We start from the raw sequence: 20,334 nt of genomic DNA on the forward strand, positions 1-20,334 counted from the left end.
TGTTTCAATTTTTTCCAGATTTTAATCCAATCTAATAGCAAAATTCCCACTGATATAAAACTAGTCCATCAGCCATTGAAAGTCAGCAAAGATCCTCCAGGTGGTCCACAGGACAAAGGAAGGTTTTAATAAACCCTGATTTAAGGAATCTGTATTGCACCCATCAGAGACAGCTATGAAACTATACCTCACAAAACATCTTAGTTGAGTTTTGAGATACAGAGGAATTTTTAGCTATCAAATGTTTTCTGCAAATGATTAGGGCTTAAATATTTTATCAAACTCTAGATCAATTACTTTATATAAGAGCAACAATGGAAAGCAATCAAATGTATTGCACACATCAAAGACAGCTACAAAACTGTATCTCACAAAACATCTTAGTCGAGTTTTAAGACACAGGGGGATCCTTAGCTATCAAATGTTTTCTGCAAATGATTAGGGCTTAAATATTTTATCAAGCGCTATGTCAATAAATTAATATAGGAGCAATAATGGAAAGCAATCAAAGTCTGAAATATTAAGACATTTACTTGCAAGCAAATTCCATCAAAAACAAGTAGATTCCATGATCCAGTAGAATACATTTTCCATCATTATTTGGAAGTCCCATTCAGAGGTGAGAATGGGACACTCTACATTTGTATAGCTCTGTATGTATCTAATAATCTGAATTGCTGGGAGGTCATTAGTAGGGGGCAAAGAAAGTCATAAGAACATAAGAGAAGCCATGTTGTATCAGGCCAGTGGCCCATCCAGTCCAATACTCTGTGTCACACAGTGGCAAAAAAAACCAACCAGGTGCCATCAGGAGGTCCATCAGTGGGGCAAGGACACTAGAAACCCTCCTATTGCCCCCCCACAAGCACCAAGTCATAGATTCTATAGAGATTGGCTTGGCAAAATGGAGCTCTCCAATTGGTTGGGGGGGGGGGTGCACTCCATCAACCTTTGACTCATCAAACCATCAATCAAGAGTACTTGTGTGCCATTGGAAGAATCCACTTCTCTCTCCCACCTGAGTGGCTGTTGCTAGCCAGTCAAGCTGATTTTGTCAGTACAAGGCAACCAAACTTCTGGTTCTGGCAGTTTCTGGCTCTCCCTACTCTCCCATTGGATGAACTGCCTGTCACACTGCTTCACAGAGGAAAGAAAAAAAACCTTTCCCTCAATTGGCTGAAGGACGGAGGAGGAGGGAAAGAGCTAGAGAAAACCCTGCCTCAATTGGCTGAGGGAGGAGGAGGGAAAGAGCCAGAGAAAGCCTTACCTTGATTGGCTAATGCCTCCTCCCTATCCACCTCTGGAAGGGAAACAGCCAGAGATTGAGGGGGGGGGATGGCAGCCCATAGCAGCAGACTAGATACACAGAGAGAGATAGGGAGGGAAAGTGAGAGACAGATTAAAGTCCTGTGCTTAGGACCAACCACATTATCAGAGAGAGACTGTTGGTCTGAAAGGTATCACTAAAAACCTCTGAGGGAGAACTCATTTTGGCCAGTCCTGACTTTGCCTGCCAGTTCCAGGTTGGTGGGAAATTCCTGGAGATTTTGTGGTGGAGTTTGAGGAGGGCATAGGAGTTAGAGCTTCAGAGTGGGGTCTGCTGTGGAAACTCACTGGGTGATTTCAGTCCACTCATGGACTTTGACCCTAATCTACCTTACAAGGTTGTTGTGCAGATCAAAGAGGGGAGAGGAGAATGATGTAAGCTGCTTTGGTTCCCCCCGCTGCAGAGAAAAACTGTCCTTTTCCTATGTAGAGGCTGCAGGGAGTGAAGAGGTGATGAAAAGCTGAAGTCAGAGGAGCAGATAAAGGGAAAGAGATAGGGTTACCAACTCGAGGTTAGGAAATTCCTGGATATTTAAGGGGTGGAGCCTGGAGACAGTGGAGTTTGAGGAGGGGTGGGACCTCAGACAGGTATAATGCCATAGACTCCACCCTCCAAACCAGCCATTTCTTTCTGGAGAACCATTGTGGCTAATCTCTCGATGAGAGCTAGAGATCACTCAGAATTACAACTGCTTTCCAGATGGCAGAGATCAGCTCCTCTGGAAGTGGGGAGGAGGGGAGTGAATGCCTTCACTTGGGTGGGTGGAATGACAGTAAGGGTGGGCAGGCACTCTCCAGAGCCATTGTATTTTTCTTCACAATGGATCTTATTCTGGTTGAGTAATAAGTGCAAAATAGTTTATATTCCCTTTCCCATTATTACTAGAAACTTCCACTGCTTTTCCCCTAAGCATTAGAAGTATAATAGGATCTACTTACCTATAGAGGGCAACCTCCTTCAAAATAACATGGAATAACTTTCTTACATAAGCATGTTAATGGTTTCATTTCTGAAAACTCCATTAGATCCAAAACTGAAACTCTGTGGAGCAAATAGGCAAGGTTAGGGACAGGCAGAACAAGGCTTCTTCTGGATTTCTTATAGAATTAAACAACTACAAAGACAGACCTTAATTAGGAGTGACTGAAATTTAAGTTTTAATTGATTAAAATAGGTAGCATAACTGATATAACCTTTCCGTTTGTTATTGTGGCATATAATAAAGCAAAAGAGATAGCCTTTAACTGAAGAGGATCTTTGGATTTCATATGATTTTAACATCTTGGACAACTTCAAGTTTTTCTGAATGAGGCAAACTGTTTAGACCTTTTTGAATCTGATTGTATGGCCAATTATGGGCTTCAAACAGGCTTGATTGCCCTGCTGGATAACCTGTGCCAGGTGATGGTCATAGGGAGTGCAACTCTGTAGATTCCATTGGACCTTTCAGCAACTTTTGATACTATCTATAAAGGTGTCCTTCTGCCTTTCCAAACTGGGATTGGTAAGCACTGCTTTACAGTGGTTCTGGTCCTATCTGCAAGGTATTCTGCTGGGGTGCTGTTCAACCCCTTGGCCTTTGACAAGTGGGATCATGCAAGGTTCATCTTGTTCCCTGTGCTCTTTAACGTCTACACGAAATTGCTGGGTGAGGTCATCTAAAGATTTGACTAGGTTGTAGCCAATATGTGGATGACACCCAGTTTTGGCTGTTCCCAGGGAGGCTGTAAAAACTGTGAACCAGCTTTGGAGGCAGTTTTGGAGTGAATACAGGGTAATAAACTGAAGCTTAATCTGAATAAAATTGAAAAGCTACTAGTGAGCAAAAGGTCTGGCCTGGAATATAAGGTGTGTCAGCTGTTCTGAATGGAGTTGCACTCTCCTTGAAGGAAAAGGTCCAAAGTCTGGGATTAGTCTTAGCTCAGGCCTACTGATGGATAACTAAGTGGCAGCTGTGGCCAACAGGGCCTATTATCAGCCTTGATTAGTTAGCCAGCTGTGGCTTTTCCTGGGCAAGAAAGATTTGGCTATTGTAGTACATGCTTGCATGCCCTGGTTACATCTAGATTATATTACTACAGTGCACTCTACATGGGGCTACCCTTGGAAAGTGTTCAGAAACTTCAATTGGAGCAGAATACTTAGGGCTGCCAAGCCCCTGGTCCAGGTGGGGAATCCCTCGCCTGGGAGGTTCCCAACCCACAGGCCTACATTGGGCCAGCAGGGGGAACCTCCCCCTACATCGCTGGTGCGATGATGTCACCTGTAAATGACATCATCAAAATGGTATTGCCCATGTGAGGCCACTCTAGACGTTTCCAGGAAAACTCTGGTTTTTCCCAGATGCTCTAGCCATTTGGGAGGGAAAACTCTATGGTACAATAGGTACCATAGAGTTTTTACTTCCGAAATGGCTAGAGTGTTTGGGGAAACCATAGAGTTATCCCGGAAACACCTAGAGCGGGCCCCACACGGGCACCACCATTTTGATGACATCACTTCTGGGTGACATCATCACGCCAGTAAAGCTAGGGACTTAGGGAAGCTGGGGACCTGGCAACCCTAAGAATACTGCAGCCAAGATGTTAATGGGAATAGGTCATAGGGACTGTATCACTCCAGTCTTGGTCCATCTGTACTGGTTCCCAGTCTGTTTCTGGGCACAATTCAAGATACTAGTACTGATCTACAAAGCTCTGTAAAACCATACAGCATATTTGAAGGACCACCTACTTCCTTATGAACCTACAAAGCCAGTATGGTCAAGTTCCAAGGCCCTGCTTTTGGCGTCCCCACTGAGATTAGTGGAGTGGCAACCCAGGAGATGGGCTTCTCTCTCTCCAGGGAGAATCATCTGTCTTCACCTGTTGCCATCTTCCACCAGTAGGCAAAGACTTCTTTATTTCATTTGGTGTTCCCTCAGTGATCCTTCCTCCCTATCCATTTTTGTTGTTTTTATGTTTCAGTATTTAGTATTTTAGCTTTGGTTTTTATTGTTTTAATTATTTGTGTTGGTATAAATGGTTTTTAAATGTAATTTTATTATGTATGTTTTAATTTGTTAGCTGTCTTGCTGGCCCTTATAAGGGTAGAATGGCAAGGTATAAATTTTGTTAATCAGTAAGTCAGTAAATAAATAAAATGAGTAAAAAGGTTTAAAAGTCCTGAGCCAAGCATTACAGCAATCCAATCTTCTTTGCAAAAGTATCATTAAAAGCTCTTCTGGATTAGCACTACCCAAGAAGTGACAGAATGTGTAAAATCTTCATTTTTTTTTGCATAGTTTCTGCTTACCAAATTCTGCCATCTTATATTCAATGCATATCAACAAAAAAAGATTTGCAATCTTTAATGCAGGATTTCCCCTCCTGAATTTCGCATCATTTTGTTCATTGAATGCACAGTTGGCTTTACTATGCAGAACTCTCTTAAAAAATGGTTGTGCATCATTTCCTATTTAAAGTAAAGCCTTGTCATTCACTTAAACATAGGTCTGGCTTCATTTCACATTCCCCATTCAATGCTTATCTGTATTATAACTGTGTGTTGTATATACAATTGCTTAAAGGTGAAACAAATTGCACAAGGACTCACCTTGTTTCCCTCCATGGGGCCAGTCACTTTAATTACAGACCTGTTACTTGTTTGGGACACTAGTCCATGACAGAGAATATACAATGTTCAGAATAAAGTTAGAGTCCAGTGGCATCTTTAAGACCAAGGTATGAGCTTCCATGTACAAATTACTATATAGCATGATGTAGACAGGTTTTTTTGTAGAAAAAGCCTAGCAGGAACCTATTTGCATACTAGGCCACACCCCTGACATCATCATTATTTCACGCAGGGGGGTTTTTTGTAGAAAAAGCACAATAGGAACTCATTTGCATATTAGGCCACACTGTATTCCTGTGGGCTCCTGCTCAAAACAAGCCCTGGATGTAGACATTTTGAGCCAAACCAGGAAGAACAAGCCAAAAGTTCCTTGTTTATTTCAAAATGTCTATCATGTTATATGCTAATTTGCTTCTTTTCAGCCCTGTCTATAAGTTTGAATGGTTTTCTTTGTATTTGAAGAAGTGTGTGTGCACATGGAAGGTCATACATTGAACAAAACTTTGTTGGTTTCAGAGGTGCCACTGGACTCTAACTTTGTTCTGTTGCTTCAGACTGAAATGGCTACCTACCTGGATCTATACAATTTTCACTTTGGGAGAAGAAAAATGAAGATATGCGCATCATCTTTAACAGTGAAAATCTTATACTGAAAAAACTTAAACCAGTATTTTCCCAAGAGGTCACTTTGAATCCATTAATTATTTCAATAATTTGGGATAGTAGAATGGAATAGTGACTGTAATGCAATTAATAGTATAATGTAATTAAATTTGGAATGGTAGATTGGAATTTCTTATTTGGGATAGTAGAGTGGAATAGTGACTGTAATGCAATTAATAGTATAATGTAATTAAATTTGGAATGGTAGATTGGAATGAATTTATCTGGTCTGGTGACAGAGGAGACACCACAATTTACAACCAGTCACCCCACCTTAAAGAAAAGGATGCTTTTAGTTATCTCCATGCTTGAGAAGAGACAGATGGAGTGTAACAACAGGGTTTCACTTAATTATTCTCAGCATTCCACAATTAAGAAGAGTACATCTACACATCAATCTGCAATTTTGATATATTTATTTGCTTCACTATGTTCCCCAATGGAATTAAAACCAAACAAATGATTAACATATAAACAAAGCTTATTATTCCTGTTTGGTCCTTGCATCTGTTAAACATCTTCATTATATTGTATGCAAATTTGCTGCTCACCCTCTATCTAGATGCATAGATTGGTAACTTCCATTTCATTGTATCTGAAGAAATGTGTGTGTTCACACAAAAGCTTATACCTTGAATAAAACTTTGCTGGTCTTAAAGGTGCCGCTGGACTCAAATTTTGTTCTGCTGCATCTGTCTCTGAAATTGATAGTTAAGTTCACTGCACAAAGAAGTAAGGCTGCTTCCAGAAGCAAAACCATTAAAAAGCAGTTTTAATTGACCTCTGGTAACCTTGATATATCATACAATATATGAAATTACCTCTGCTACTATTTACTCATCAGAAAAAGTATGAAGGCTGTGCTTTTGCAAATAAAATAACTGAACATGGCTGCAGTAGCAGCACCCACTCAGTTTAAAAGAATTCACATCAACAAATACTTAGGCGGATAAGGAAATGAGACTGCAAACATTAACTGAGCATCATTTTCCACTCAAGCAAAGACAGAAATAATCACAAGTAAGCTATTGATATCTTCATAGAAGGGGGGGGAAGGCATGACTCTTCTTATTGTCCTCCAAAGTATTATTAAGATCAACTGAGAACAGAGTATATCAAGTAACTTGATGAGATGCTTTGCCTTTAGTTTTAAAACAAGTCCGGGAGGAGACCATTTATTTAGAAACCTCAAGCTAACACACTCAAGGCCCACTTCTGATAACTTGCAAAAATCTAAAACTCCTCATTAAATGTCAGATAAATTGACTAGCCTAAGGGGAAGATGAGGAGAGGATATGTGAGCAGGAGCCCAGTTTCCTGTAATTAATGAGCTCTGAATAAGCAGATCCAATCCAGTCTGAGTGAGAATAAAATTACTGCACCTTGCAAAGTTCAAATAAGAAATATGTGAACTTTAAAGTGCTTGAACACAAATCAAGATGGTCAGTTATTATAAAAATCTTCAGAAGCTCAGAAAAGCTGAGGCTCAAAATGACCTTATTCTTTAGGCTTAGCAAAGCCTTTAAGCAGAGATTTAATCCAGCAAGGTGCTTAGTTTCAATCTGTATTTAAGGACCCTCACTATCTTTCCAGGGCCGTTATGCATGTTACTCAGAAAAGAATCTGCCCTGGTCACTGAACATACATTGAATACTTGGCTGTAAACATTCACTGTTCTCTTCCTGAAGATATATGTATCTACAAACAAGTGTTTGCCACTCCTGAATATTGTTTAGGTGCATTCTTAAAGCATAGGTGTAGACCTACAAATGTAATGTACAAAGTGCCAATGCTCATAGATTTAAAATTAAACTTGGTAATAAGGGTGCAGCAGAAACAAATAAAAATGGTATTTTTCAGATCCTGATATGTTGGAGTTAAAAATGTCAGAATTCCTGGTTTACCAGGTTCCAAATATTGGAATGGTATTCAGATCTGGGTGGTTTTTCTTTTTCAGATTTCCAGTATTTTTCAAGCTCCATTATTCCCTATAGGGAATCTTTTTGGGGGGCTGGGGAATGTTTTAAAGGTACTGGCACCAATTTCAGGAATGTTTCTGCTACCTGTTATTTAAATAGCTCCCAAATTTCAAGTCAATTAGACCAAGGAATTTGGTTCTGTGGGCCCAATAACAAGGTGTCCCCAGCCAACCTCCATTTTTTTTTTCCTAGACAGCCAGTTTGGTGTAGTGGTTGAGTAGCAAACTCTAATATGGAGAACTGGGTTCCTTCACATGAAGCTGCTGGGTGACCTTGGGTCAGTCACATGTTCTTTCAAAGCTGTTCTGTCAAGAGCATTCTCTCATCCCCACCTACCTCACAAAGTGTCTGTTGTGGGAAGAAGAAGGTAAGACAATTATAAGCTGCTCTGAGACTCCAAGTGAAGGGCAGGATATAAATCCTCCTCCTCCTTCAAATAAAGCCCACAAAAATGTAAAATCCAAGATTCTTCCCCCATAGGAAGGCTACTGCAAGCTGCTGCAAGACCAACCTATGTAAAATCTGAGAATCTGAACCTATGCAAATCCCAAACTCTCAAAGCTACATAGAATTTAAGAGTCTCAGCCTATGTAAATGGCAAGAATCTCAATGTAAAACATGAGCATCCACAAAAAGTGAACCCGAGACAACCAACTTTGGCACAGAACAAACTAAAAAACAACAACAACAAATCCAACAAAAGCACTTGAAACTAACAGAATTTTACCTAAAGCAGCCCAACAAGCTGATACCAAGCCCCAGAAAACAGAACACAAGGAGAAAAGAGGGAGGAAAACAGTCCTGGTAGCCTGCAAACAGTGGCTCCCAATGTTCCTGGTTAAACTTGAATATTTCTGGGATTTTGGAGGACTGATTTTTAGTAGCCCACCAAGACCCCAGATATATTAGGGAGATGTTAATATACAGTATGTCACAGAAGTGAGTACACCCCCTCACATTTTGTAAATATTTAAGTATATCTTTTCATGTGACAACACTGAGGAAATTACACTTGGCTACAATGTAAAGAGTGAGTCTACAGCTTGTATAACTGTGTAAATGTGCTGTCCCCTCAAAATTACACAACACACAGCCATTAATGTCTAAACTGATGGCAACAAAAGTGAGTACACCCATAAGTGATAATGTCCAAATGGGGCCCAAAGTGTCAATATTTTGTGTGGCCCCATTATTTTCCAGCACTGCCTTAACCCTCTTGGACATAGCGTTTACCAGAGCTTCACAGATTGCCACTGGAGTCCTCTTCCACTCCTCCATGTCGATATCACATAGCTGGTGGATGTTAGAGACTTTGCGCACCTCCACCTTTTGTTTCAGGATGCTGAATAGAGTTTAGGTCTGGAGACATGCTTGGCCAGTCCATCACCTTTACCCTCAGCATCTTTAGCAAGGCAGTGGTCGTTTTGGAGGTGTGTTTGGGGTTGTTATCATGTTGGAATACTGCCCTGCGGCCCAGTCTCCAAAGGGAGGGGATCATGCTCTGCTTCAGTATGTCACAGTACATGTTGGCATTCATGGTTCCCTCAATGAACTGTGGCTCCCCAGTGCCGGCAGTACTCATGCAGCTCCAGACCATGACATTCCCACCATCATGTTTGATTGCAGGCAAGACACACTTGTCTTTGTACTCCTCACCTGGTTGCCGCCACACACGCTTGACACCATCTGAACCAAATAAGTTTATCTTGGTTTCATCGGACCACAGGACATGGTTCCAGAAATATTAGTCTGCTTGTCTGCAGCAAACCGTTTGTGGGCTTTCTTGTGCATCATCTTTAGAAGCGGCTTCCTTCTGGGACGACAGCCCTGCAGACCAATTTGATGCAGCATGCAACGTATGGTCTGAGCACTGACAGGCTGACCCCCCACCCCACCCCTTCAACCTCTGTAGCAATGCTGGCAGCACTCATACGTCTATTTCCCAAAGCCAACCTCTGGATATGATGCTGAGCATGGGCACTCAACTTCTTTGGTCGACCATGGCGAGGCCTGTTCTGAGTGGAATCTGTCCTGTTAAACTGCTGTATGGTCTTGGCCACCGTGGTGCAGCTCAGTTTCAGGGTCTTGGCAATCTTCTTATAGCCTAGGCCATCTTTATGTAGAGCAACAATTTGTTTTTTCAGATCCTCAGAGAGTTCATTGACATGAGGTGCCATGTGGAACTTCCAGTGACCACTCCTGTGCATATTAGGCCACACACCCTGATATAGCCAATTCTCCAAGAGCTTACAGCAGGACCTGTACTAAGAGCCCTGTAAACTCCAGGAGGATTGGCTACATCAGAGGTGTGTGGTAGGAACTCCTTTGCTACAAAAAAAAATCCCTAGGTCTAAGTGCTGCAGAAACTTCTCCTGTTATGGGCCTGTGAGGTCTCCATGGTGCCCAGCCATTACAATGGTGCTTGAGCAGAAGAGAAACTCCAGGAACTTCATTTGCTAAGTTTAGTGAATTCATAATCATGCAACAACAGCACTATCAACACCTATAGTGTTATCCCCATAAACAATGTTAAGCCTATGGTGCTGCAATTCACTACATTATGAAACAAAACTTGAAAGTGTGATAATCTAGTGCTAATGATTGAGAATTCTTTCTCTGTGTGTTATTACTCAGTCATGTTCTTTTTTTTAGAGTAACACCTGAGTGCAGTGTTCCATAATCACAAGAATTTCTGTGTTGTCTCTTGTCTTCTATAATTTTGCATGGTACCACTGCCACATGCAGATGGGTGCAGATGCATGAGCTAGTTCTAGAACTGTGTCTCCAGCATCTAAACCTAAGGACCACTTTCATGGTGAACAAAATAGGAGTCAAGTTCACCTTTAAGACCAACAAAGTTGTATTCAGAATGTAAGCTTTCGTATGCAGGTATACTTCTTCAGATGAGGGGATAAGGTACTTAAAGATGTTGGTCTTAAAGATGCACTTGACTCCTACTTTGTTCTACTGCTTCAGTCCAACATGGCTGTCCACTTGGATCTACTTTCATGATGAGTAAGACTGGTCAATCAGACAGCAGCCAGAATTGGCATCAGTATCTGTTATCTGATGGATCACATCCTGTTCTACTTAGACCAGAGATTCCATAGTTCAGAATTATTTTTTTCTAGGTTTCATGAGTTCTTTCCATTACTTTAATGAAAACTAGCTAAAATTCATTATATACATTTCACTGTTTGTCATAAGCACAGAGTACTTTTTTCATATCTTGAGACAGAAACTGATTTGATTAATGATTTAAAATTCAGAATTCATGTGTAAATTTATATTTCACATTTAATCTAAAATGTGTAAACTCTTTGTTAAAAAAACACTGTGAAGACTGGACACAAGACCTAGTGAAATCAATTTATTCCATATTAAAAATATAGGATTGGGTTGTTAGAAAATAAAGTTGTGATGAATTGAATAGAAAATTTGTTACAACCAGGTACAACACACAGCCTTACCAAGTTAGCTTTACCTTGAATAAAATGAGATTAAAAGCAATCTAATTACAGCTGTACAATAAAATTACACACGACAAGGAAGATTTTTTAAAAAAGCAGTAAGTGCATTCACATGCAGTGCAAAAATATTGATTTTGATCACTGTGCTCAAGGGAAAAGCCAAAAATGTTGGAAGAAGGCACCTTTAAAGAAATATCCCCCCTCCGCTTCTTAAAAGCAGCTTCTCAAAAGACTATGGTCAACTTCAAGGCTGTTTTTTCTCCCAAACATTCCAGTGGGAAAAAAACAGGAAGAGGAGTTGGACTTTCAAGGTAACACAATAGGAGTTTGCAAGAGTCACAGGAGTATCCATTACAATCAACCAAGCCATGCAACAAGGAGATTAAGATGTGGATTACCAACCACTTACTATGTGTCATAAAGAAGAGAATAGTTTCAAATGCAAGCTCTGCTTAATCTGGTACCGGTGGCTGTTCCTTGAAAAAGGATTAATGATAAAGGTGGGGAGGGAGGGATGTTAGACATTTTTAATGGGCCCATGATAATCAAGATTGAGAAAAGCAACAAGTAATGACAGAGACGTCAACATTAGCCATTAAGGGGTTGAATAACAAATTATTCATTGCTGAGTTAAACCAAATGACATCATTTCTGTGCCCTGTTTAATTAAGGAAACGTTGTATTCCAATTAAAAATAGGCTTCTGTGAAGATATTGTAGCCAGATCAATTCAAATGAATTTGAACAAAGCCCAGAATGCACATAAATGGGGAAAGAGAGGATTTGCCCCCCACTTCATACAATGATGATTTGCAATTGATGTGTTTTTTAAAGCTAAGAAGATTCTTAAATGTTCTTAATGGCATATAGACCTGGTTGAGACTTGTAAAAAACAGTAAGAAACAGAGACGTATTCACATTTTTCCAGAACGTCATTTTTTTTCTTGCATTTAGAACATTATTTAAGTGATATTCAAAAAATTATCTCTTTAAACAGTAGATATGAGAACTGGGGGAAAAAACCATGTATATTTCCATGATTCAAAGCATCAAATTACCAAACATTAAACATCCTAAATTCTTGTTCATATTATCAGTGACTATAAATTACAATAAAATTTGTATGAGAAGAGCATCTCAGAACTTTAAAACACTGCATCTTGCCTCACCTTGATGGTGTAATAGCACAGTCCAATAAACTACATTTCACCACGCAAAAGTATTCAAGTGAACAAAACCTGGAAGATCATATTATCTTGGAAGTTTAATGGAGGATATTGCCCCCCAAGATCGGAATGAAGAGTCGGACACAAGGTTTTGGTATAACTAAAGGCCACTTTATTAATCATAATAATCACAATGGCAAGGGCACCCAAAGGCATGGCCTGGTCAAGGCTAGGGGTCTCAACAGACCGCTGCCCTACCATTAACGGGCGAGAGACCCAGCCCCCAGCCGGAGCTGTGAGACAGCTGTGTCTCACAGCTCCCGCCAGGCCAGCCCAGCAGGGAGGCCAGCCCCAGAGAGCCCAACCACCAGACGCATGTCTCAATGGAAGGCACCCTTTAGTTGAGCCTCCAGGACAGTCTGCATTTTCCCCAACCCGGGTCATCAAATCCCAAGGTTGCTTATGTCAGACCCCAAATTCCCCAAAAGGGGGATGCTTCGTGGTCCTCCTTTAGCCACAAAGCACCCTAACCCAGTAAAACCTGCCAAACCAAAGTGATCAATTCCTAAACCGCACCTCCCGATAGCCAATTCCACAATCCTTTGCTATGTGCTTTGCACAATCGCTTTGCTATGTAGGGTAGGCAAAAAACACACCCCAGCAATAGCCAATCAGCTGGGGAGCAAAAAATTCCTACCCGGCCCCTCAACAGAGACGACCAGCAATTGCCTACATAAAAAACAGGGCAGGTGGGTGGGTGGGTCCAAAAGTGACTGCAAAGAGAAGCGGAGGCTTGGCTGCTAACACAGCCAAGCCCCGCCCCCTCAAATTCCCACCCAAACGGGCTGAAGATCCACTCTTCCCTCTCCAGGGGAGCAAATCTTGCTGAAGCAGCCTAGCAGCTTCGCTGCAAGCTGCAAGCAATCCAATCTAACAGAGTTTTCCCCCAACCTTTTTCCAAGAGTCCAGGATGGTGTGTATGATTCTTCCCTCCTCTATTTTATCTTCACAACAACTAAGTTGGGCTGAAAGATACTAACGGGCCCAAGGCTGCATAGGGATTTCAACCCATCTCATCAAAGCTAATGCTCCAATCATTATGGTGCCGTTAGTCTTGACAACTATATATTCAACTATCACTTGAGGGGATGTAAATTTAATTTCCAGAAACTGTGTTTTTGAAAGAAAACAAATGTGTGACATTTATTTACAAAATAAATACAAAACTGCCATTTTCTTGAAGGGAACTACTCTCCATAGTCTGGAAATCAGTTGTAATTCTGGAGGAACTCCAGGCCCACCTGGAGACTGGCAACCCTAAAATATTTCTCCTCAGATGCACTGGGAACTACACTTCCTATGCTTCATATCCTCACTAAATTGAATGCCTTTTGATTCCAGTGCAACTTTCTCAGGGCTTTTTGTAAAGAAAGCCCAGCCGGAACTCATTTGCATATTAGGCCACACTCCCTGAGATCACCATTGTTTCACATGGTGTTTTTGTAGGAAAAGCCCAGCTGGAACTCATTTGCATATTAGGTCACAGGACCAGCTGGAACTGTCCTCTTGTGCATTCCTCCTTTTTTAAAAAAAAAGCCCTGAACCTTCCAAATGAACTAGCTTTAGTTTGGAAAGAATTCACTGGGAAACCCTTGAATTCACTTTTCCAACCCTACCCCACCCCATTTCTAAGTCTTTGTACCTTACTTAGTACAAAATAAAAATACAAATTGCTGACTTCATAGAATTAATTGATACATTTTTTTTCTTGGTCTTCAAATAAAATACTTCCCTTGGTCTTCAAATTAATCACTTTTTAAAAATTTGCAAAAATCAGTACAAAATCATGGTAAGAATATTCTTAGCTGAGCTGGGTTCAGGGGTCATGGAGATATATGTGACCACTTCCTCCCTATCAATGTCAGCTGGAAGTTAAAGGGGAAGGGCAGCCATTATATGAACTATGTTAAAGTCCTCATTTTGGCCCATTCATAACTATCCTCTAATATACTGAACTTTAACCTTTACAAATGTCATATATTAATCAGTGCATTCAGGGACACCTGAAGGATATTTGTTTTCATGCACCTGAGCGTGCTTTAATTTTTTTGAAGTTAATTTCCCAATATAGACATGCAAACTAGCCCAGCGCTCCCATGTAATTTAAAATGTACAGTTTTGTGCTTTCCTACTAAAGAGAACAAGCAAAACAACAAGCTTCTATTCAAAGCTAATTCAAAAAAGCAGCTCTGCCATGTCTCACTGGCTGCTTCCTAACAAGCCCTTCATTCATTGAGGGCTGGTGCAGCTGAGCTGTTTCCACCTGAGCCAGCGTTGCAGACCTTTAATCAAACAAATGTACAAGGAAGCTCAACTACTTAACCGCCGTGCTTGTTCTGTGGACTGAGGTAGCCAACTATAACAAAAAAAGAATTTTATCCTGCTTGGGACGAGTACATTTCCTTTCTGTTGTTCTTAACAAAGGGCATCATGTACAAATGGTCTCCTATCTGTGTCACTGGGAAGTGGAGAGCAATTTGTTTCTATTAAACAGGATGAGCTTAACTTTTCTTTGGTTGGCTTTCCCACTCTTTAACCTGTACCAATCATAGCTTTAATCTGAACTGCCCTTGACCGTGTCTATCATGCCATGGAAGAATTCCTCCCTTTTTCTTCTCTTTCCCCCCCATGCCATGCACATGTAATTGTGAGAATGCAAGTGAAAGCCCTGGGGTATTGGGTTCAAAACTCAATGCTGTGGTTCTCAGAAGAGTACAAAGACTAAACTTGAATACGACATTGAGTTCTGTCAGACTGCACCTGCTGGTGATACCTCTTCCTCTCCAGTTCATGGTAGGGTCACCGTACGCTTGACTATACCCTAGTGGCAAAGAGAGCTACTGTGTTTTCAGTTCACAATGAGATTAGATCTACAATGTTTGACCTGTTGAATATATTTTGTGTCTGATGAAGCAGGAAAAGCCAGATGAATACCAGGGTCTACGATCTGATTTTTTTTAAAAAAGAAGAAGCCCAATTTTGTCTCAGCAAAATAATTGAACCGGATATCTGTCTTTTAAAACTTCAATGCAATCTCAAAACACAACAATGATGCACTTGTATACTGCTAGCATAGACACTTCTCTATATTTGAAGTACAAATTCAGATATGTTTGGGAAGTTACATTTAGTTTTTTTAAAACCCATGGATATTTAATCAACAATAAATGCTCTCAGACCTTTATAACTTGATCCCTCCTCCTTTATACCTGGCATGATGAGGCTAGGGAAGCCATGAGTTTAACAGTGTAATTCTGCACTTGCAGACCATACTAGTTTGATACAGATGTTCTCTGATTGAACCAGAATATGGCTCTTGACAATTTCAAATTGTCAACTTAAAATATTAATTGTGCTGTTCTGTCCATGTTCCATTGTTCTGATGCTTTATATTAATGTGCATGTATTATTTTCTTATAGCCATATTTTATTTATTTGAATTTTAAAAACCATAATTTTAGATTACCTGGATGCTGAATTCAAGAGAAAATTCAAGCGGTCTCTAAAATAAGGAAATAACTGACATAAGACCCTTATGGGTAGCTTTAGCTTGCATTGAATAGCTATAATGTTCTTATTCAATTTGATACAATTACAATAAAAATTGCAATCTAAGGCAAGTAAATGAATTTTGTGTCAGGAGTGAAATACAATCTGTTAAAATTGGTTTGAAAATACAATTTTAGGCCTGGTACAGCAAGTCCTGACATTTCAAATGAATCTGTCCTATAACAAAATTAATGACACTCCAGGTTGTTTAAGAATGGCTGTTAAACTATACTTACCTTATCCATCATTGGATCACGGTGCATAATCCAGGGAGTTAATAGGTTATTAAGAATAGAACACCAGTTCTTTTTACAGAAACTCCAACTGGTGTTCTTTGAAACATAAATTGCCTAAGATATTTAAAAAGAAGGAACACTAGCAAGCAAAAAAAAAAAAAGCCACCCTTGTGCAAGCACTTTAAGAAATCTGGATATAAAGAAGAGTTATCTCCGCTGAGTTAACAATGGGAAGTGAGGAAGAACAGTTGACTTTAACAACTATAAAAGTCACAGTCAATTATATTAAGCTAAAACGTGAAAATAGAATATGTGTTCTGTGTACTAGATATAAAAAACTTTAACTGCAGAGGAATTTCAAAGTGCCACGAGAGATGTAAATATCCAAGTCATGTGCAAAAGTTGTGAGTTATGCATCTTTTCCATGATAAGACACATGAGTGCCAGATCTAGAACTCCAAGGATGAGATGCATCTGTTGCATCTTTTAACATAATGCCAGAAGCACAGTGCACTTCTGCATCCTTTGTTGGTGCTTCCTTGGGAAATGAGAAGTTTCCCAAAAATAAACAATCACAAAATCTACCTGCAAAATCAACAGTTGCACCTATTACCTTGTGGGATTGGAGCCCTATGCACCAACGGAAGCAGAGACAATAGAGTTGCAAGTTGCAACCCACACAGCATGAGTACATGTCATTTGGATGGCTATGGCATGAACACAGGGGAAGGATCCTGACTAATGGAGCCTCCCTCTATGGGGAGCAGGAAACCACAGAGCCTGCTGGGGCCCCAATGACATGGCTGCAGTGCTCAGGATTACTATGATCTTTGTCATCATTGTCTGTGGTGGTTCAACACAAAGGAGTGGTGGTGGTTCAACACAAAGGAGATTTGAGAGGCTGACACCTAGCGTGGTGTGGGCTGACTGCAGTGATTCATATGCTATGGACCCACCATTTCACTAGTTCCAACCCAGCTCCTACAGCATCCAAACTCAGGTAGCCATACATCTGGCAAGTCCACCCTGCTCACAGGCATACTGTGTTAAGGAGGGCTCCCTCACCACATCTCCCCATGGCTTCCCAGAGCAGCTCGCATAGGCTATTTTCATTATCATTTTGCTGCTGTTGTTCAACGAAGTCTGATTTACAGCTTTGTCCCTGTTCGTTGTTGAGCAGATGAAATTTTCTTCCCATCCCCTTCCATCCCCTCCCTCTCACAGCATACCACCCTCTGCCCTCCCCCTTTACCCACAGTGCTTCCCAGAATGATCCTCCTCTCACACATCTAAGGGGACAAGCTGTGACTTAGGGGAGCTCATGCTGAGATAGATATTGTTAGTCTTCATCGTGCCACTGTGTCTCTGTTTCATTTAGCTGCCCAATATAGCACAATCCAGTGGCACCTTGAAGACCAATGAAAAGTAGTTCACTGTGAACTTTCATGCATTGCACTTCTCCAGTAAACTGGCACCCCTTCAATGAACTGGCTCAGCCACTCCTCTGCAGTTCTCACCACTTTCTCACTCACACCCTCTAGTGTGTATGGCTTGCATAGTGGGTGGACTAGGGTCTTGAGTCTGTTTTGGCAAAGGGAGGGAGCAGGCCTCTGGGTCTCATGCTACTCCCCCAAGCACTGGTGGGTTCTGATAAGCCATGATGGTTGGCAGTGCAGGCATGTGCAAAGTGCAGAATGGACAACAAAGGGTACAGCGTGGTGGGATCATAACGGGGTGTCGCAGACAAATGATGAATGTCCAGGGCAGCCCATTGGCTGGTCTATCCTTCCCACCAATACCTGATATATTAGTGTTCCCAGGGTTGTTACAGTCCAGAGTGCTTGTATGCAGCCCATGACTTGTGGAGGGGCATGTGTAGTTTTCTTACCCCTAAAGAATGTCCACAATGATCCAAATCAATACTACCATTATTGTGCCAACAGCAGTACAAAGTGGTAAAAATCTGGCCATGCAGGAAGTTGCCAGGATTTCAACAAAAATTTCAAGCAGGTGCTCACAGTTTACTCACAAAACATTTAATACATTTATTTAAAAAAACAAAAACAAAATATGTTAATTATGGCACCACCTGTGACCAAGCATAACTCAAGTTATATAGGTATGACTCAAGTTTCAAGATCAGTGCAAGGAAAATGAATTCAGTACTATTGAGCTGCTGGAACCACTTAAAAAAAAACTTCTACACACTTTGGTTGCTCTTCTGTTTTCTCTTGTGGCAGTACTGAAGTTAAAGGACACTTCCCTTTATCATCCTGTCCTTTACTCTATTTACTTCCCTTCACTGGCCTGTAGTAATTACCATCTAGGGTTCAGTTTTGGACCATTCAAATAACCCTTTTAATAAATAATAAGAGTACCATTTATTGATTTGGGTATTGGCTGGTTGGGAAACAGACTACACCATGCAATGAAAATAATGTCACTCATTTTTCATTTTGTGCAGCTTCCTCTCTGCACCTTAGCTGGGCTATTTGCTTTTGCATAAACTGTTGTAGACCTCATTTTCCTCTCAGTTACAGTGCTGTAAATCAGAAGAACTTTACTAAAGTCAACTGAGTTATCAAATGAGCTTATCAACTGAACTTAACAAAGCTAGGAAACTGGTATTGGTAAACAACATACTAGAAAGAATTGTGTCTCTGTTGGAGTACCTGAAATTTCCCAGTGATTTCAATAGAGCCAGAATTTAAGAACTGTTGTGTTAGCTCAGATAACTGAAAGGAAGTTTATTCTAGGTCTCTGGCCAGAAGTAGTTCGCCTATCCATTGAAATATGTAGTCCAGCTGACTATCAAATACATAAACTAATTTTTCATCAGGTGGAATTTTATTACAACTTTCTCTTTATATGACACTTTTTGGATATAGAGTTTCATATGATATTGAAAATAACAAACCATCTTATTTTCCATTATTAAACAAAACAGGCAACAAGTCTGAATGTCACATATTAAAAACACTGGAACACTGGATTCCCTTGACCCTCACGATTCTCATCTGATGATTTTACAGGACCCTGGGGCTAAATTAAATTAACTACTGCTTTATAATATCTCTCTAATATCTTTTATAATGTCTTCTGTTCCTAGATCTCTGGATTTTGAGAACCTGAAAAATATGAAATGTTCCATAATCATCTCACAGCTTTAGAAACTGATCTTAAAAGCTATAATCACATGATTGATGTCTATGTAACATAGGCTCACTATATAACCACATACAGGAGACAGATTGTAAGAGGCACAAAAGTACAAAGCAAGGGAGCTGAAAGGCAATTCCTTTAATGCTGTTCGAGTTTTCAGTGCCTCTTTTTCAATGACTTCCCTGAGCATGATAGATATTGCCTAAATTTTTTACATTTCAGTAATTACTGTAGGATATGGATTTGTTAGTCTATTTGGAGGAGACCAATTAAGCACTGCAAGTAATAACGAAGAATGAACTTGAAGCAAACTTCTGGGGAGAAGCTCCACTTAATAAAGCACAAAACAGAACATGTCCATAATACAACAGTGTGTCCATAATGTGAGTTTTAGGGTTAGGCTGGTTGTTGCCCAGATGTACTTTTCAGTGGAGATGTTTTGAGAGAGATAATTGACCCTGTCATTCCAAAGAAACGCTTTAATCCTATATTTTAAAATGGCTATTAATCCCTGTTCTTTGCCACTTTTATTTCTTCTTTGCCATTTTTGTTTTCCTTTGTTGCTGTTTCAGCAACCATCTTTTCTGTTTCATTCCTCTTCAAGTGATTCCTGCCGATCAGGGATCTTATATTGAATGTTATAATGTCTAGGGATGCCAAATCCAATTCAAGAAATATCTGGGGGCTTTGGGGGTGGAGCCAGGAGCAAGGTTGTGACAAGCATAATCAAATCCCAAAGGGAGTTCTGGCCATCACATTGAAAGGGACTGCACACTATTTCCTCTATTGGAAATAATTAAGGACAGAGGCACCTTCTTTTGAGGCTCATAGAATTGGACCCCTTGGCCCAATCTTTTTGAAACTTGGGGGATATTTTGGGGAGAGGCACTGGATGCTTAACTGAAAATTTGGTGCCTTTACCTCAAAAGCCAGCCCCCCTAGAGTCCCAGATACCCGCAGATTAATTCTCCATTATTTCCCATGGGAGTAAGTCTCCATAGGGAATAATAGAGTTCCCAGCAGCAGGGCCGGATTAGCAATTAGGCAAAGTAGGCAATGGCCTATGGGCCCCCATTCCTTTAAAGGCCCTGGGCCAGCTTTCCCCCCG

This window comes from Heteronotia binoei, chromosome 6, assembly GCF_032191835.1.
Source record: "Heteronotia binoei isolate CCM8104 ecotype False Entrance Well chromosome 6, APGP_CSIRO_Hbin_v1, whole genome shotgun sequence".
Classification (NCBI taxonomy): domain Eukaryota; kingdom Metazoa; phylum Chordata; class Lepidosauria; order Squamata; family Gekkonidae; genus Heteronotia; species Heteronotia binoei.